This window comes from Bufo gargarizans, chromosome 4, assembly GCF_014858855.1.
Source record: "Bufo gargarizans isolate SCDJY-AF-19 chromosome 4, ASM1485885v1, whole genome shotgun sequence".
Classification (NCBI taxonomy): domain Eukaryota; kingdom Metazoa; phylum Chordata; class Amphibia; order Anura; family Bufonidae; genus Bufo; species Bufo gargarizans.
In genome coordinates this window covers 352099716-352117847 of record NC_058083.1, presented here as the reverse complement: position 1 = coordinate 352117847, position 18132 = coordinate 352099716, and positions in this window count along the sequence as shown.

The window sequence follows — 18132 nt, the reverse complement described above, 5'->3', positions numbered from 1 at the left end:
GTCGACCAATGGGATCACAGATGTGGGGAGTTTGTGAGGAACCAAATTGACATGATAAGAGGTTGGATAGAGGCGGGGCAAGAGGTAAGAAAGGATGATCTCATACACAGGAATCAAAGGGGAAGAAGAGATCTGATAGCCATGGGACTAGGCGGAGGTGCATTGGGAGTGGGCGCCCTGAACACTATGGATATGGAAGTCCTGAGATGTAAACTTGGGGATGTTGCGCGACACGCCGGAGAAGGATTCGAGACCCAGCTTGATGTAAACCACGTCTTAGAGGGTTTGCAGCATTCGCACATAGATGCCACTACCTCTCTATCTTCTGCTTTACGAGAGAAGTTTAGAAGGTTAGTTGTGGGTCTCTTGGAAGAACAGGATAGAGCTCTGCTCGCTCTGGCGTGTACGCAAGTCCAGAGTGAACTCTCAGGCAACCGTAAACATATTGTATCATCGTTGTACGGCGGCCACTTTCCATTTAACCTCCGCCAACGGGTAAGTCCTCTTATATCTCCTTTTGCAGCCAATCACACCAACTGGTGGGTAGTACAGTGGCACGGCTGTAGGAATCTCACTTGCACTGCGTCATCATTGGTTCCGGTATCTGGTCATCTTAGACAGGGTTACAGTGCAGTTAACCTAGGGATTGTCATAAATAACCAGACGGTGCTTCATCCACAGCTCCCCTCGGGCGTTCTAACCTATGAGGGAGGCCATCCTTATCTGTTAGACACAGAGGGATGCTGGAAGAAAGAGGATGCCATCCTCTGTCAAGGTGGTCAGGATCGGGTGTTAAGACACCAGTGCTGGAGCACCGAGGGGTCCTGTGAGATGAAGGCCAGCCCAATGCCCTCCTCCCCTAAATACTTGGGGCAAGGGTATTGGTGCTGGTACCAGAGGCAAAATATGTCTTACACTATTTATGGAACTAATTGCACCGAGAGAGGAGAACTCCTCCCTGGAGCGTATTGCACCCTTAGTCCCGTCCTAGGTTTAGATGTCGCAGAGCTACAAGGAAGGACACCAATCACCCCGGAGAAGAGACTCGACATCCGCCCTGACGTTCCGGTGAGACTCCAGAGGATTCCTCTTGGTTTTGGGATAGAGCTCAAACACCTCCTACTAGACTTCAGCCAAGAAGACGAAATACTTCAGACTCTTCGAGAAACTGAGAAACGGGCCACCATCCAACTGACCCACGACAAGAACAAAATAACGGCAATCACTACCGCCTTGGACAAGGACTCCAAAGTTTCCTGGTGGGAAAGTCTGTTCGGCTACAGTCCCAAGGCAACATCCTTCTTTAATCTATTGATACACCCGGTGATAGTTCTTCTGGTTCTGGTAATCATCATGTACACGGGACTGTGTCTAATCTACAGGAGGGTCAAGAGACTTGCGGACCAACTAAACCAGAACCAGACAGAGCTTCATGAAGTCAATCGTAGGAGGCTCAGGACTTAGCTCCAACAAAGTCCTGAAGCTAGAGACTGTATGGACATACTGTTTCCTATGAGGATCGGGATGAAAATCCAAAGGACATTCTGTAACCTCATAGCATTATATATATATGTATATATGTGTGTTACAATATAGTAGAGTTTCGTATAAGGGTTCGGGATGTATCCTAGGCCACCCTGTAACCGTTATACTGTGTATAGATTCATATTGATGATAAGCATGTGAGTTCCTTGTGTGCCCGTGGAGGCTCTGGGTGCAATTGTGCGACAGCCATACTACATTATGGTTGAACGCACACTTGCATCCTATAGTCATTTCCCAATGACACGGAAGTCTGTTAACTACCGGCATCTTTGGAGGTGTAGAGAGATAGGCCAGGTTGCTGGAGCCTCTATGGGTACACACTAAATTGAATTAGGCTGTATTGGGAGGGATGGGACCTGGTTGTGTGAGTGGGGAAGAGTAGATTCCCTAGGGTCAGGCCCCTCATTACCAAAGCATTTGCCACTTTAACATCGACAAAGGTGACTTTTTGTAAGGGTTGGACTGAATGGTGGTAGTGCGGGGTTCCTTCCCACAGTTAGAATTTAGGTACTATGACATCACCTCTCACCAGAAATTCTGTCCTGCCTTATAAATATCTACGTATCTGTCCATGGGAGAACCTCTCGAACAACTAAGTCTTCAATCAAGATAATTCGTAATTGTGTTAAAAGGCCAACCTACGGCCGTCAGTACCCCAGAAGGAGGTGCTACATAAGGGTAAAGTCATTCCAGAATCATTGGGAGTGACTGACACTGAAGGACTGGCACTGACATTGCGGGGGACTGACGCCGGGAAAGCAACACTGGCAAAGAGAAATAAAAGACCATACACGGTCGCTGAGTGGAGTGATCTAAAGACTGCAAGGGTGAAGCCGTTCCGGAGTCAGGCATAAACTACGTTGAGAGTGGCGGTCACCTGAAGATCATAAGATACCAAGAAAGTTATCCAAGGAGAAGAAGATGGTGTATTCGGTGGATGGAGACCTTTTGATGAGAGGCAGGATGGAGATGTTATACACGATGAGTGATGTCTAGGTACCTAAGAGTCAGATTACTTTAGTCCTCCCTGAACTGTCACCAAGGGTACGATTGAGGAGGCAAATGCCTCCCAACCCTTCCCCCAAAATGTTTATTGTCGTATTCCCGACAACAGGGGGATTGTTGAGGGAAGTGTCATATTTAAATATATATGTATATATGCCTTGACATATATACATATATATTAGCCCTTGTCCATGGGCTCGTCCAGGTGGGATCTATAGATATGCACGGAGATGTATATAGGCCCCTTTTTGGCCTACATCTCCGTGTATATGTATAGATATATGTATTGATGGCCCTGTGTGTGGGTGTATATTCATGGATGTGCCCCAAACATCAATGAATATACATATGATCCCCCCCCTCACTATGTATATATATTTATATATATGGATATAGATATATATGTGTATGGATGTGCCCCAAGCATCCATACACATATAGTATCAGACAAAATGTGACCCCCCCCCCCCTCCTCCTGCATCCCTGCAGGGGATGAGGAAGGTCACCAGGTGGCTGGACAATCATGTCCAGACTCTGGTGACATCAAAAGGCATGGGATCAATAGAGATCCGATGCCTTTTGGTGTTTAACTATCCCCAGCTGCTGGGGATAGTTAACATAACAGAGAGAGGGAAACAAACATCCCTCCCTCTGTTATCTGCATACCTCCGGCGCGATAATTATCGCACCGCAAGGTATGCAGAGGACTACAGGCGGAGGATCAAAGGAATCCTCCGCCTAGAAGCGCGCTCTGGAGGCGCGGGCTGGCGCGGTGACGTCATATCACCGCGCCGGCCCACGTGTTCGGGCCAGCGGCGCGCATGCGCGCCGCGGGACGGGCGGCCTCGGGAGCGAGCGCTGCTGGACTTAAATAGTCCGGCAGCGCTACGCTGGGCAGAGGGGACCACCACCGGCATTAAAGAGGATCATCCCTGGACAAAACGAGCCCCCCTGGATGACGAGCAGAGGATAACATAAGTATCCCCCTATACCACCAACGCTAATCCACCCTCCTATACTCTACCTACCCCCCCTATACCACCAACGCTAATCCACCCTCCTATACCCTACCTACCCCCCCTATATAATCCACCCTCCTATACCCTACCTACCCCCCCTATACCACCAACGCTAATCCACCCTCCTATACCCTACCTACCCCCCTATAAACCCTCCTCACCCTATAGAATCTACCCTGCCCTATATCCCTTATTTCCCCCCATATCTTATATACCCTCATCTCCTATACCCCTGGTGACCCTCATTTTCCCCTGACCCAGGTCCTGATATCCCCGGCATTAACGTCCCCTGTTCCCCGGTGTCTCTACCCCCGCAACTGTCCTGCTTACCCCAGCAGCACAGTTTATGTAATAACCCCTGATTTTACCCCTTAGGGATAGTATATAGTCAGGCTTGGGTGGGCGACCGTTAAAGTGTATGAATGTGTATGGTCATTGATACTAGTTAGATCTTGGGGTGGATTTGGGACTGCGTTAGTGTAGTCAGTGCCGTGTTAGTGTATTGTATTAGTGTGTGTATCTATATTATTGTGCATTGTTATAACAATATATATCTATCCATCTGTTTATAGATATATATAGTTATAAACCTATAATTCCTTTATAATTGCAAGGAATCGCTGCTGTAGAGGTAGCATATTGTTGGCACTGTATTACTTGTGTATTCTGTAAGGAGTAATAAATACTGTGTCATTTGTATCTATTGTATAACGTGTGATTACTAGCGGTAGTCAGTAAGGCGCATGCAGTAAGTGTAGTTGGTGATTAGACTAAGGTAATCAGCAGTAAATTGTTGTTCATTAAGGCATAAATAGGCGGAGTCATCACCAGACGATTACGCCTATTTATGAATATTAATTATTGAGATTTGCATAAAAATCAATAATTAATACCCCCTTTAACAAGCCACATGGCTGAAGTTGTGGTCTGGTGACCCTGCATCTAAGAGCAACTTGTGTTCCTTGCCCTTTGAGCCTGGCAAGCTTTTTGGCTCCCATCTAGACAAGCTCCTGGAGTCCAATACTGAGGATAAGGTCCTCAACTTCCCTCAAGTTAAAAGGAAAGAAAAAGCAAAGTTTTTTCGTCCCTATAAGGGCCAGGATTATAGAAGATCCAGCTTCAGAGGACGGCCCCCACAGGGGAAGATCAAACAATAGGCCTGGTACAGAGGGATATAGGAAGAAGTCTGAAGATTCCAAGCAGCCCAAAACCGAATTCTGACGCCAAAAGTTAAGTAGGAGGCCGATTGTCCCATTTCTATTCAGAATGGAAACGAATAACGTCAGACATCTGGTCTCTCCAGATAGTAAAGGAGGGATACGATTTAGAATTCTGCCGGTCTCCTCGAGATCGATTCGTCCTGAACGAGAGAAATCAGTGTCTCTTCCATCTTCTGCAAGAGTTCCTGGAAAAGGGTGCTCTAGAACCAGTACCCTTCAGTCAAAAAGGGAAAGGAGTATACTCCAGAATATTCGCTGTCCCCAAATCGGACGGGGGAAACAGACTAATTATAGATCTAAGATACCTGAACCATCATATGAAGAAAATACACTTTAAGATGGAAACAATAAGATCCATCACAGCAGTACTCAAACGGAATCAATTCCTGGGGTCCTTGGATCTCAAGGACGCATATCTCCATGTACCTATGAAGAGTTCAGCGAGAAGATTCTTGAGGGTGGCTATCCAGGTCAAGAGAAGAAGCCTTTACTATCAGTTCAAGGCACTTCCATTTGGTCTGTGTTCTGCACTGAGGGTATTTACGAAGATGGCAGTCGTCATAGCAGCAGAGTTACGCCTCAAGGGAATCCTCGTCTTTCCCTACCTGGACGATTGGCTCATTGCAGCAGATTCCAGAGACATCCTGCAAGCTCATCTCAAGACAGCAATAGAGCTTCTTCAATCCCTGGGCTTCTTAATAAACTGGAAGAAGTCGGACATCACCCCCTCTACCTCCAAGAAGTTCCTGGGTCTCCTAATAGATATAGACTCCATGATGTTATACCTAACTCCAGCAAGGATAAAAATCTTGAGGAAGGAAATAAAGACCCTAATGACCCTACGTTCCCCCTCTGTCCGCAGGGTTATGAAGACTTTAGGCCATATGACAGCAACATCGGATGCGGTACCATGGGCCTTGATACACGCCAGAGATCTTCAGCAGGATATGTTAAGAACCTGGCATCACACTCGGCACAATCTGGAGGCGAGAGTGAATATAAGAACCTCAACTTTACAGAGTCTAAAGTGGTGGCTTTCGTCCAAAAATCTCTCCTGGGGGAAAATATTCCAATTCAGGTCTCCGGTGGAAATCACCACGGATGCCTCCAGCAGTGGTAAGGGAGCACACTTTCAGGACAAATGGATCCAGGGGGAATGGTCGACGTATCAGAAGAAGCGCTCTTCAAACTTCAGAGAGCTGAAGGCAATATTTCCATCCCTGCTCCACTTCCAGCCGTTTATCAAAAGAAAATATGTGATGATTCGTTCAGACAATCTTCCAGCGGTGTTCTACCTGAGCAAACAAGGAGGTACAAGGAATGCTGCGCTCCTGAATCTTTGCAGGGAGATATTCTTTTGGGCAGAAGGGCATCTCTCAGAATTAAGAGTGACGCATATAAAAGGTTGATTGAATACTCGAGCGGATCTCTTGAGTTGGAAGAAGATCAGTCAGTCGGAATGGGAATTGAATCCTGTTATTTTCCAGCAAATTGTAAACAGATGGGGTTGTCCGGATTGGGATCTCATGGCATCCAAGGAAAACAGGAAACTGAACAACGACTGCTCCCTAAACAGGAGCGATCAGCCCACAGCAGTAGATGCGTTCTCCATCAGTTGGAAGCACCTATTTGTCTATCTCTTCCCACCTGTTCCTCTCATCCTGCGGGTTCTGAGGAAGATCCCGCTGGAGAGACCCCAAGCCATCCTAATAGCCCTATTCTGGCCCAGAAGGTCCTGGTTCCCTCTCCTGCTTCAAATGTCGAAGAGAGAATACTGGAAACTACCGCTAGTTCCCAACTTACTACTTCAGAACGGCCTGTACCATCAACATCTGGACAGGCTACATCTTACGGCCTGGAGACTGAGAGAACCAGACTAGAACAGGAAGGTCTTACAGAATCAGTGATTTCTATCCTACTATGCTCCACTAATAAGAAATATGCAAGAATCTGGAAAAAATTTGTGACCTGGTCGACAGAATCTAACTATCCAGAGGTTACAATCAAGTCCATTCTACAATTCCTTCAAGAGGGTTTCCAGAAGGGATTTAAGCCCAACACTTTAAAGGCTCACATGACAGCGATCAATGTGATGACAGAGAATACATTTCTTAATCACCCTCTCATATCCAGATTCTTCAAAGCCATAAGGAAACTGAAGCCAACCTTAAGAGAACCTGTCCCCGTCTGGGATCTCTCCCTGGTCCTTAGGAAGTTGTTGACTCCGCCTTTTGAACCCCTTCAAGATACAGATCTTAAATGGTTTTCATACAAAGTATTGTTTCTGGTGGCTATTACCTCAGCAAAGCGCCTAGGAGAGCTACAGGCATTATCTTCAAGATATCCCTATCTAAGATTCCTGCCTGACTGTGTATTGTTGAGTACCATGCCCTCCTTTATACCGAAAATTTCTTCCACATACAATGTGAATAGAGAAGCTTTCCTACCTGTGTTTATTCCTGACCCTGCTAACGAACAGGAAGAGCTCTTACATACTCTACATGTTAAAAGAGCAATTGAAATCTATTTGGAAAAAACTGCAGATTTCAGAAATGCAGAAAGCCTATTTGTGTCATTTTCAGGATTAAGGAAGGGTCATCAGCCATCTAAAGACACCCTGGCTAGATGGATAAGGTCTACGATTATAGAAGCATACGAATTAGAAGGTCTCTCTTCTCCGTTCCCTCTAAGAGCACATTCAACAAGAGCTACCGCGGCCTCCTGGGCAGAACAAGCACAAGTCTCTATTCAAGACATCTGTAACGCTGCGTCCTGGTCCAAGTCTCTCACCTTTGTCAAGCACTATCGGCTGGACATCAACGCTAAAAGCTCAGCCTTCGGCACTGGAGTGTTAAATGCAGCTTTGCAGATTGATCTATAAATTGTGATCTATAAAAATCCCATGGTGTGCTGCCGGAGGACGAAGAGGGAAAGGAAAAATACGTACCTGGGATTTTACTTTCCTTGAGTCCGGAGGCAGCACATATATACCCTCCCAAATAAAGATCTTTCCTTAGCATGAATTTTTTTGTTCTGAGTCTATTTTTTTAAACACAAGGGGATGCGGCTAGATGACCGGCTATATAGGTACTGACTAACTAATCTCTGATTGACTAACTTGGTGGACGGTCCAAGGAGCTAATGAAGTCGGGTTAACCCCATGGTGTGCTGCCTCCAGACTCAAGGAAAGTAAAATCCCAGGTACGTATTTTTCCTTTCCCTCTCCCTTGGGTGGGGCCTTCCCTTTTCCCTCCCTTCGCGTGACGCCGGTCATTACATTATATCTGGCCCTTATTTTGTGTAGGTAAAAAAAAAAAAAAAAAAAAAAAAAAATTTTTGTTTTACCTACTTGGAATCCAGTATGGATCCAATTGCTGCTTTGTCAAAGCAATTTCATGGCCTGTCTTCGGAGGTGGCAGGATTGAAGGCGTCGGTCCTCCAGCAACAGCAGCAATTGCAACAGACCGCAAGCCCAGCGGTTGCCACAGGTAACCAGGTTATTGCGGAACCCAAGGTTGCTCTTCTTGACAGATTTTCTGGGGGAAGGGACAAGTTTGTGACATTCCGTGAGGCCTGTAAATTATATTTTAAGCTTCACCCTTACTCCTCTGATAATGAAGAACAGCGGGTGGGGGTTGTTATTTCCCTGCTGCAGGGGGACCCGCAATCCTGGGTGTTCTCTTTACCCACTGATTCCCAGGCTCTCCGGTCAGTGGATGAATTTTTTGGGGCCTTGGGTCTCATATATGACGACCCTGACTGACTCGCACTGGCTGAATCAAAATTACGGAGACTCCTACAGGGAGAGCGGCCAGTAGAGGAGTATTGCTCTGAGTTCCGTAGGTGGGCTACGGATACCCAGTGGAACGACCCGGCTCTCAGGAGTCAGTTCTGTTCTGGGTTATCCGAAAGGGTTAAGGATGCGCTTGCGCTGTATGAGACCCCCTTTTCCCTTGATGCGGTTATGTCCCTTTCTATCCGAATAGATAGACGTCTTAGGGACAGATTGAAAAACCCGGAGCAATTGGTAACCCCTCCCAAACAGCAGTTAGTCTGTACGGACTTAGACGAGCCTATGCAGCTAGGAGGAACTACTCGTCAGGGCCATCCTCCTGTGGTTCGCAGTAGGCGTGGGGTTTGTTTTTGCTGTGGGGAGAGGGGTCATTTCATTAATGTCTGTCCTTCTTTCCTCAAAAACAAAAGACCAGTCGGAAAACTACTAACCCCAGGCTGTGTGGAGGATGTCAGCCGGGGGTTATATGTTTCCTCCATACGAACATCGCAATTTGTGTTGCCAGCGGTTGTTGTTTTTGGCGTTAAGACGAAGACTATTTCTTTTTTTCTAGACAGTGGAGCAGGAGTAAATTTGATAGATGCCCATTTTGCCCACACTATGGGTTTGTCTCTCTGTACGCTACAGAGACCTATTCCCATTTTTGCTATTGATTCTGCTCCTCTGTCTCAGAGAAACCTCACTCACATTGTCCATAACTTACACCTTCGGGTAGTTGCCACTTGTCATTCCCAATAGGCCATGGACACATCTGTCAATGGATTTTATCACTGACTTACCTTTGTCTGCGGGTAAAACAGTTATTTTGGAAGTAGTGGACAGGTTTAGCAAAATGGTACACTTCATTGCGTTACCCGCACTACCTAATGCTAAGACTCTTGCTCAGGTATTCATCAGTGAAATCGTGAAGCTTCACGGGGTCCATTCCGATGTTGTTTCGGATCGGGGTACCCAGTTTATTTCTAAATTTTGGAAAGCTTTTTGTTCCCGTTTGGGGGTACACTTGTCATTTTCCTCAGCTTTCCATCCTCAGTCGAATGGACAGACTGAGCGTACCAACCAAAACCTTGAGACATATCTAAGATGTTTTGTGTCTGAAAACCAAGAGTTGTGGTCATCATATTTACCGTTAGCTGCGTCTGCCATAAATAATCGTCGTCAGGAATCCACTGGCAAGTCACGATTTCTTGGTGCATATGGTTTTCATCCCCAATTCTGTACTTTCAAAGAGGGGGGGGTCTTCTGGGGTTCCTAAAGAGGAATGGTTTTCGTCATCTCTTTCATCGGTATGGCAGAAGGTGCAAGCGAACTTGAAAAATATGGGAGGTAAATACAAATGCATGGCTGATAAGAGACGGTCGCCAGGTCCGGACCTAGGAGTGAATGACTATGTGTGGTTGTCTACTAGGAATATTAAATTAAAGGTTCCCTCTTGGAAACTGGGTCCTAGGTTCATTGGCCCTTACAAAATTGTAGCCATCATTAAAGGGGTTGTCCGGGATCAAACTTATTTTTTTTAAAACATCTTACTCACCTTTAGTAGCCAAGTCTATGTTCCCAAGGTGGTTTGAGGTGTCTTACACTGGAGCATGGCTCCTACAGCCCTGAACACATTGTTTACATGTCTGTTTATCTGTTTCTTCACTTCCTGCCGCACTGCATTGTGGGTCTCAGTGCAGGGTAGCATCTGCTGATTTCTCCTGTCTAACATCGTGTCCCTGCACCCGCCCCCCTCATACATATTCATGCATCCTGCACAGCCTCCACTCCTCCTTCGATCTGCCCCCCTCATACACATTCATCCTCTTGCCTCATATTCCTCCCCCATATGTACACCCATAAACTTCTCCTTACTCTATCTCTGGCATCTGTCATGTGCTCAGTGTTTGCAGCGCTTAGAGACAATTGGACACCGTCACACTGTAAGGGGCACGCTCCCACATGCATCCATAAACATACCAGACACAGTCACACTGTAAGGGGCACGCTCCCACATGCATACATAAACATACCGGACACAGTCACACTGTAAGGGGGACGCTCCCACATGCATCCATAAACATACCGGACACCATCACACTGTAAAGGGCACGCACCCACATGCATCCATAAACATACCGGACACCGTCACACTGTAAGGGGCACGCTCCCACATGCATCCATAAACATACCGGACACCATCACACTGTAAAGGGCACACACCCACATGCATCCATAAACATACCGGACACCGTTACACTGTAAGGGGCATGCTCCCACATGCATCCATAAACATACCGGACACCGTTACACTGTAAGGGGCACGCTTCCACATGCATCCATAAACATACCAGACACCGTCACACTGTAAGGGGGACGCTCCCACATGCATCCATAAACATACCGGACACCGTCACACTGTAAGGGGCACGCTCCCACATGCATCCATAAACATACCAGACACCGTCACTGTAAGGGGCACACTTCCACATGCATCCATAAACATACCGGAGACCGTTACACTGTAAGGGGCACGCTCCCACATGCATCCATAAACATACTGGATACCGTCATACTGTAAGGGGCACATTCCCACATGCATCCATAAACATACCGGACACCTTCACACTGCAAGGGGCATGCACCCACATGCATCCATAAACATACCGGACACCATTACACTGTAAGGGGCACGCTTCCACATGCATCCATAAACATACCGGACACCGTTACACTGTAAGGGGCACACTTCCACATGCATCCATAAACATACCAGACACCGTCACACTGTAAGGGGGAAGCTCCCACATGCATCCATAAACATACCGGACACCGTCACACTGTAAGGGGCACGCTCCCACATGCATCCATAAACATACCAGACACCGTCACTGTAAGGGGCACACTTCCACATGCATCCATAAACACACCGGCCACTGTCACACTGTAAGGGGCACACTTCCACATGCATCCATAAACACACCGGCCACTGTCACACTGTAAGGGGCACGCTCCCACATGCATCCATAAACATACCGAACACCGTCAAACTGTAAGGGGCACACTTCCACATGCATCCATAAACATACCGGACACCGTCACACTGTAAGGGGCACACTTCCACATGCATCTATAAACATACCAGACACCGTCACACTGTAAGGGGCACGCTCCCATATGCATCCATAAACATACCGGACACCGTCACACTGTAAGGGGCACACTTCCACATGCATCCATAAACATACCGAACACCGTCACTGTAAGGGGCACACTTCCACATGCATCCATAAACGTACCGGACACCGTCACACTGTAAGGGACACGCTCTCACATGCATCCATAAACATACCGAACACCGTCACACTGTAAGGGGCACACTTCCACATGCATCCATAAACATACCGAACACTGTCACTGTAAGGGGCACACTTCCACATGCATCCATAAACATACCGAATACCGTCACTGTAAGGGGCACACTTCCACATGCATCCATAAACATACCGGACACCGTCACACTGTAAGGGGCACACTTCCACATGCATCCATAAACATACCGAACACCGTCACTGTAAGGGACACACTTCCACATGCATCCATAAACATACCGGAGACCGTCACACTGTAAGGGGCACGCTCCCATCTATATCTATCTATATATATATATACATATTTCAAGGCAAACCTTATATACTGACCAGTTGAAACCGATGTATAACCACAGAAAAGGGAAATGCACACACTGCAACTCCAAAAGGAGAATGTGCAAAAAAGATTTATTCCAAAAGACAAGTACGGGGCTAAAAAAAAATATTTTAAACTAGACAAAAGCAGCCTCATTACATAAATAGTATTAGCCGTTTATAAAAAAAAAAAAAAAGAAGACTGATTTCACTAATATTACCTTTTCTTTCAACTGAGCCATTGTTTTATTATCTTTTTTTTATTTTATGCAATTAACATGCCATTGTCTAAATGCAATATATGCAATTAGCATGGCCATGTAATCCTGTGGTGCTGTGGTGAAAGGAATTCCTCCTTTCTAAAGACTTCTGCCCCATTAGCTAGTAATTCTGATGGGAGGAGTTTTCTATGCTAACAAGCATAGTAATCCTCCTCCATTCATTGTAATTCTGAAGGCCCGGTGACGTCACCGACTGGTTTAGCGCGATGCCGGCCGGACAAGTAACCGCCCCTCCAACCTCTCTGCATTATCATCTAGACTGCCAGTGATGTCACCGGGCTCCGTGAGCAGAGGAAGAGGAGGCTTTGCTCGCCTGCCAGGGACCCGGTACATCACCGAAGATAAGAAAATACTCACTTCCAGCCATGAATTTAAAGCAGGAAAACAGGGCTTCAGCAATATGCTCTAAAGGTACCACAGACATGTTTGTAATGTTTATGCTATTAGATTACTAATAAGACAAATGTCCCCAATCACGGACAACCCCTTTAACCCCGTGGCTTTTCGCCTGGAGTTACCTCAGACTTTTAAAATCCATAACGTCTTTCATAAGTTGTTACTCAAGAAATATGTTCCACCTCTAGAACCGTCACCGCTGCCACCCCCTCCTGTTGTTGTGGATGGTAATCTAGAGTTTCAGATATCAAAAATTGTTCATTCTCGTCGGGTCCGCCACTCTCTTCAATATCTGGTGCATTGGAGAGGTTACGGTCCCGAGGAAAGAATGTGGGTTCCTGCGTCTGAGGTAAACGTCGACAGGCTAGTTCGGGCTTTTCATGCCTCTCATCCTGAGAGACCTGGTCCTGAGTGTCCGGAGGCCCCTCGTAGAGAGGGGGGTGCTGTCACAAGGGTGTCAAGAACCACGCCTGACTCCGTTATACCCGGGGTCAGGAAGTCGCAGCGGTTGGCTGCGCGCTCTATGTAGAAAGATAGGGCTGTTTCTTTATGGTAGCTTTCTGGGTTTTCTTTGCAACCCTTTTTGGCTCACTCAGTGATCCGTAGCTCCTTCTCCTCAGCTGTTCCTTGTCCAGCACTCCCAACCTCCTTATATTCCCTTCTCACACTTCTCTGGTTGCCAGATATAGAGCTTCCTGCCTGGACTTCTATACTGACCCACTGGAGCTGTGTTGCTGCGTTCCCTGGTTGTTGTTCCAGAACGTTACCCTCCGGATCCCTGTTGGGCCTTTGTGGTCTGCTGTTGTCGCCCACCTGGGATTATATGTTTGTCTGTATTGTCTGTCCTCTCCTTGGTGTTTTCCTCTTAGTGTCAGTGGTGCAGACTAGTGATCCCACCGCCCCGTTCACTACCTAGGGTTCATCTTAGAGAAAGCCAGGGTTTAGGCACGTGATCGGCGTATGGGTGAGGAACCCGTCTAGGGACGTCAGGGCAGTCAGGGGTCACCACCTTTCCCTCTATCTTGGGCAGGGCCTTCCCTTTTCCCTCCCTTTGCGTGACGCCGGTTATTACAACATGTGATTCATATTTGAGACAGATAATTGGCTGTTGTTCCTGCTAAATAGACAACAGAAAGATGCATAGTAAGTACTTGGAAGACTTAACTCCTTCAGTACCAAGCCACTTTTCACCTTAAATCCCAGGACAAATGTTTGCAAATCTGACAGATGTCACTTTATCTGCCAATAACTTTGAAACTTTTTTACTTATTCAAGCCATTCTGAGACTGTTTTCTCATGACACATTGTACTTCGTGATAGTCATAAATTTGAGTCAATATATTTCACCTTTATTAATGAAAAAATCTAAAATTTACCAAAAATGTCTATTTCTCTGCTTTTAAAACAGAAAGTGAGTCATAAAATATATATTACTTAACATTTCCTATATATCTGCTTTATGCTGGCATCATTTTGTAAATGTCATTTTATCTTTTAGGAAGTTAGAAGCCTTAGAAGTTTAAAAGGACTTTTTCAAATTTTCTACGAAATTTCCAAAACCATTTTTTTAGGGATTAGTTCAGTTATGAAGTAATTTTAAGGGGCTTACGTAATGGAAACCACCCATACATGACCCCATTTTAGAAACAACATCCCTCAAATTATTCTAAACTGATATTACAAACTTTGTTAACCCGTGAGATGTTCCACAAGAATTAAAGGAAAATTTTAAAATGTCACTTTTTGCTAGATTTTTTTATGTTAATAAAGTTTTTTCTTGCAACACAGCAATGGTTAACAGCAAAATAAACCTTAATATTAGTGTTGAGCGAGCATGCTCTGCCGAATACCTGTTCTGCTCGAGCATAGCTATACTCGGCACATGGAGGTACTCGGACGATTACCGCATGTGCTCGAGCGCCATGCTCGAGTCTCCTCCCCGCACGATTCTCGGCTGCTAAGCGTGCAGGTAAGTACTGCCATCACTGTAATGCCATTACAGTGATTGGCTGGCCGGAACGCGTCATTGGGTGCTATATAGCACGCAATAACGCGTGTTCGGCTCATTGTGAGTTAGGGAGTGCTGCGCTTAGGACAGATAGAGTAGGGAGTGTGATCGCAATATATTCAATAGAAAAACGTTTCAAAGACCTAAAAGTCCTTTTAAGGACTATTGTGTGTGGTGGCAGGTTTGCAGCAATATAATAGCATCGGCACTGAATCCTGACCCATTCATTTCAATGGGTCTGTGTACATAAGCGTTATTTTTCACGCATCAGTTCTGCGTTGCGTGAAAATCGCAGCATGTTCTATATTCTGCATTTTTCAGTGCGGGTGCGATGCGTTTTTCACTGATGGTTGCTAAGAGATGTTGTTTGTAAACCTTCAGTTTTTTATCATGTGAGTGAAAAAGGGGCGTAGCTATAGGGGAAGCAGCGGAAGCTGCAGCTTTGGGATACTGACCCAGAAGGGGCCCATCCAGGAGGAGGAGGACTAAAGAATTTGGTCAGGGCCCCCTCAACAGTATTACACAATGAAATTATAAACAGAGACAGTATAGACAGTGTATAAAATGGATGGAGCAGCTGCCTGCCCTGGTCTGAGAAAGCGGTCTTTACTAGCCACGGGAATAGGGGTGGCATGAAAGGAAGGGGTTGCTAAAAAATTACTGTGGGATGAAGCCCTATTTAAAAATTTGTTGTGGGGCCCAGTCATTTCTAGCTACGCCACTGATGCAGCCCACACAAGCAAGTTGGGTTTATCGATTCCAAAACCTTAATTAAATTGTGTGCCTGGTGATCAGTTTAAGGCCTTTTAAGCAGCATCAGCAGCAGCATGGTGATAAAAATGAGTGGCAAGGTGACATGGTGTGGAGATGGCAGCTTGAGGAGGCCACATAGTGGCACAATGACTGAGTCTGGATAAAAGGCCACAGATTGTTTAGAAAGATGCAGATGGAAACAAATCTGTAGAGCTGTATGATGGTCACCTGCAGATTAATGCAGCCATCAAAGTCAAGTTGGGTTTGTCGTTTCCACCTCAGCTCACTAGCAGGCCCGCACCTAAAATCTTTTACTGGGTCAGCTCACCTGCAGGCCCGCAACTCAAATCTTTTACAGGGTCAGCTCAGCTCCAGGCCCGCAATTCAACTCAAATATTTTACAGGGTCAGCTCACATGCAGGCCCTCGCATAGAATATTTTAGAGGGTCAGCTCAGCTGCAAGCCCTCACATATAATGTTTTACAGGGTCAGCTCACCTGCAGGCCCGCAACTCAAATATTTTACAGGGTCAGCTCACCTGCAGGCCCACAACTCATGCTGCCTTGCTTTGAAGTAGTAGTCATAGCCGTTTATCAGGCTCCCTCTCCGAAATCGAACAATGATTCCCCGTTACCGGTGGTCGCCATGTTAGGCACATAAAAGAACATCACAAGTTGATAGGAAAGATATCCAAATGGATCGTGGCAGAAGTTATCTAGAGTTAAAAAAACAGCAGCAGGGCCTCTCCTGTATAACGTTTCCTCAACCAAAATACTGCAGTGACATTCCCTGCAATTTTCTATTACTCATTCTAATAACAGGGCATCTTAAGAGCCTGTATTGTTATTTATCGTCACTACCTCCACGAGTCGGGAGTGTGTGATTTGCACACCACCCGCTTGCATTCCTTGGATGTGGTAGCCATTTCTCAGGCTCCCTGATCCGTAGTTTACAATGGTTTTGAGCTGACAATTACATAGAAAGTTAATAGGCAAGACATCCGAATGGATCGTCGCCGTCACGGGGACGTGCCATCGGCCCCAGTTAACTAGAGTCACCAAAGCGGCAGCAGGCCACCGCCCATAATGTTTTAGATGGTAAGATCAGCAGGCCCTTGCTCCTAATGTTTTTGAGGGTCACCAGCAGGCCATCAATCATAATTTTTAAAGGGTGTTTATGATGCCCTCCTTTATGTGTAACTAAGGGTGTATAGAAGTGCCTCTTCCTTGTAATTTTTGGTAGCACATGCACTTGCTATACAAGTAAATATTCAGGAAAGAATTGTTTTCGACAGTATCAATTTTTCCTCTAAAATTTATTTTTTTTCCCCTTGGTTTTGTGCGTATTATTGTCATTATGTAAAAGTTGTGTACTATTCGGACAACATAGTTCCCAGCAGCAACCAGCGAGTCCAAGATGCATCCATACATCCTCCCCATGCTGTTACAGAACCATTTCGGTGGTGTTACCAACAATTTCTGACATTTTCTTATGAACCAGGCACCCTCTGCTCTTCAGAGCAGGGGGTACCTTGTTTAATGCTTGGGTTCTTCCATTGACTTCCATTATACTCGGGTGCTTGGTCGAGTACCCGAATATCACAATCTGTTCGGCCTGAGCCCCTGAGCACCCCTGAGCCCCTGATGGTGCTCTATTAACAATACTCAATATATATTACTCTGATTCAGCGGTTTACTGAAAAACCTCATATGTGGCAGTAAACTGCTCTATGGGCTCATGGCAGTAGTCAGAAGGAAAGGAGTGCCATATGGATTTTGGAGAATCGATTTTAGGCGCCATTTTGTATTTGAAGAGACCTTGACGTACCCCTACAGTGGAAACACACAAAGAATTACCCCCTTTTGGAAACTACACCCCTTAAAGAATATATTAAGGTGGATACTGAGCACTTTAACCCCCTAAGCATTTTATGGAATTTGGAAAAACTTGGCTGTGAAAATTAAAAGTTTTATTTCTTCCAATAAAATGTTGCTTTAGCCCCAAATTTTTCATTTTCACAAGGGTTAACTAGAGAAAAAGCACCCCTTAATTTTAGAGATTTTTAGTAATTTGAATCTGATGAATCTCGTTGAGCCTGCAATGTCATCACATCCCCACACCTCACGAGAGCAGTCTGCCGCTCGCCGCCAGAGAGAAGAGACGCCATCAAGCCCCGGACTTCCTCGGACTGCACCTGCACTGCTGGAGCCTGTCTCAGCCTCACTGAGCACCCCAGCCACACATACGAAGGTACTACAGCCTGGAGCGGGAGCACTCCATGTTGGAGGAGTGTGGCCCGAAGTCCGCCTGCAGGTTCAGAGTTTTCACCGACACATGGGGACACTGTACAGCACATGGGGACACTGTACAGCACATGAGGGCACTGTATGGCACATGAGGGCAATGTGTGGCACATGAGGGCACTGTATGGCACATGGGGCAAGCAA